Source organism: Microtus ochrogaster, linkage group LG5, assembly GCF_000317375.1.
Source record: "Microtus ochrogaster isolate Prairie Vole_2 linkage group LG5, MicOch1.0, whole genome shotgun sequence".
Taxonomy (NCBI): Eukaryota; Metazoa; Chordata; class Mammalia; order Rodentia; family Cricetidae; genus Microtus; species Microtus ochrogaster.
In genome coordinates, this window is record NC_022031.1 from 30,892,410 (window position 1) to 30,895,371 (window position 2,962).

Sequence of the window (2,962 nt, forward strand, 5' to 3'; positions counted from 1 at the left end):
GCAGGTGTACAGGGACAGAGGTACAGGGACAGGTGTACAGGGGCAGGTGTACAGGGACAGAGGTACAGGGACAGGTGTACTGCTCACAGAAGGTGATTAGTATAAAGGGGAAAGAGTAGGGCAGAAACGCCACTCCTAGCAAGCCTTATCTCACCCCACTATGGCAGAACAAGAGGGACAATTATTTCTTGAGCCATTTCAAGGACAGGCAGAATGTGACAGTTACTGAATCAAGGAGCCACCTTGGCAGGAGACACAAGCTGTTGCTATAAATTGGGTGACATATGTACATTGTCCAGGAAACCCGTGTCACACGACTCCACTAAAAAAAATAAATAAATAAAAAACCAAAAACCAAAAAAATCATTACCTTGGTGGGTCAAAGCTGTACTATTGGGCAAAGCCGTAGCTGGCCCGGCATGCTTTTCTCCTGAAGGACGATTGCTTACTGGCTAGACCACCAGCATCTCCCAACTGGGGCTGTGCTTGCCCATTGCATAACAAATGACAAGACCTATGCTCAAAATTCAGCCCATTGCCATCCCCACAGATGCTGTCTACCACGGCGAACAAAATGCCATCATCCACCTGCCAATCTCTGCAGATTCTGGTGATGGACTAATCCTTAAGCCTCACTGTAACTGTCACCGAAAATAAGTGTCAATTAATGAGAAAATAATGGGGAGCATTGAGCCGATGGGATGGTGTTGCTATAGAAGAGACTCCAAAAAAATCAGAAGAGTTAAATGTACTTTCTTTCCCTTGATCTCCCTCGCCTCGCTGAAAGGCCACGGGACCTGTGGACAGAATAGCCACCAGCGGTGGGGGAGGAGACTCCATGAGAAACTGAATCCTCTTGATCTAAACCTTCTGGGCCCTAGAAGAAACTTCAGTCTATGGGGTGTGAGGGTGGCCCAAGTGGACTCTACAGCACCCCTTGTGAAAAGTGCTATATAGTGCCGGCCGGCTGGCCTCCTGCACCTCAAGCAGGAAGCCTGTCCCCATCATACTGTATACAGTGCCTCTCACTGTGCCTGGGTCCATGAATTCCATAGATCGAGAGGACGGGACACCTAGACAATCTGTTCCAGAGGAAGCAGACCATGGCTCTAATCCTCAGAGATAATAGGAGTAGGGTATGCAATTCTCCTCTCTCCTTTCTCACACAGCGGAGGACCACAGCTCCTGGGACCTGAAGAGTTACCGAGCTGGAGGCAGCCCTTAGTGATGTCAACCCATCCAGTTCATTAGACCAAAAGTCACTGCAAACTGACACCGTCAAACCCTCCTGGATAAATCCACAGATGCTCAAGAAAAAAAAACCAGGAAAGTGCCCAAACCAACAAAGCCTCCCAAGAATGTCCCCACGCATGCAATCAATCACATTGCCTCCCTTAAAATCTTTGTTCAATTTTTGTTTTTTAAATTGACTGTGTGTGGGCTGGAGAGATGGCTCAGAGGTTAAGAGCATTGCCTGCTCTTCCAAAGGTCCTGAGTTCAATTCCCAGCAACCACATGGTGGCTCACAACCATCTGTAATGGGGTCTGGTGCCCTCTTCTGGCCTGCAGGCATACACACAGACAGAATATTGTATACATAATAAATAAATAAATATTTTAAAAATATAAATAAATTGACTGTGTGATGTACTAAGTGTTTATTTTTTTGAATGTAACAGCAAAAGGAACAGCAGAAACTGGGAGAGAAATCCCTCTTCTTGGGTGAGTAAGGAAAAAGAGGTCAGCCAAGTTTCCACTCGGAAAGTGCCGGAGGGGGTTCTGAGAGAGACAAGGCGACAGCGGGCTAGCGCAGGTAGGGTGGTCTGAAGGACCGAAAAATTAAGAACAAGGAGAAAAGGGGCAGCTGCCATCAGTGGTTATCATTCAAGGGCAACGATCAGAGAGGACACTGGGAAAATTAGGGGGTGGCATTTTCTCACACCGAGTCAAGGAAGCTGTCCTGCCTCGGGGTGAGACGTTGGCAGAAGACATAGAGAGTGATACTCGTTCTCCTCGGAACACGGGCATCCCTCATCAACAACCGGCTGGCTCTCTCTCTCATGGTGGTGTGCACATGGGTTCCTTTCTTTGTCTCGATTTCCTTTGTACGGTTATTCTGTCTTTGGAGCCAGCAGAGGCAGGCAGATCTCTGCAAATCTGAGGCCAGCCCATGGTTTACAACAGAGCTCCTTTCACACAGCTCCTTTCCTGTCCTGGAGCTCAGCGGAAACTGTGACAATGCCCAACACTTTCATCTTCCACTCACGTATTATACAGAACAGCACCACTGCCCTAAAACCCCCATGCTCTCCCCTGCCCATCAAGGTCTGCACAACTTTGCCTTTCCCATAATGCCACACAGCTGGAAGCAGGCAGCACTGTCACCTTTTCAGATTTGTGGCTTTATACTAGCAGGAAGTATTTAAAGTCCATTTCCCATGTATTTTCATGGTTTGATAGCTGATTCCTTTTTTAACAGTTAATAATATTCTATTGTATGGATATACCACAGCTTGCTCCTCTATTTTTCCATTGAAGGACATTTTGGTTGCTTCCAAAGTTTGGCCACCACGCATGAAATGTCTGTAAACAAGCCTGCAGGACATGCATCTCACTCAGGGGACACCGGGAAGTCCAAAACCAATCATACCACATGGCAGGGTTGAGTCTTGTGAGAAGCTGTAGTTTGGCCCTCCCAAGTGCAGCAGCTGCCTTTACGCCGATCTAATGCCACGCCGATCTAGCTCCCACCTGGTACAATTCCTTCATCTCATTGGCCACTACTACCATCCTTCCCTCGTCAATCGTCCTCCCTCCTTAGCGTCTGCGGCAATCTGTCCTTCCACTACCCCGGGGCTGTCTTTCTTTCACCTCTTGCTGGGACCCTGATGTTGCAGGTCCTAAAGGTTCTTGGTTCTCTTCTCCACTTGTTTCTTCCTCCTCCTCCTCCTCCTCCTCCTCC

At 48.0% G+C, this 2,962-nt stretch overlaps 1 protein-coding gene across 2 annotated transcripts in view; it reads right to left on the bottom strand.

The window, feature by feature from the left end:
- The window catches only part of Ankrd6 (ankyrin repeat domain 6), a 131,056-nt gene that overhangs the window by 56,845 nt on the left and 71,249 nt on the right, over positions 1-2,962 (bottom strand). The window lies entirely within an intron of this gene.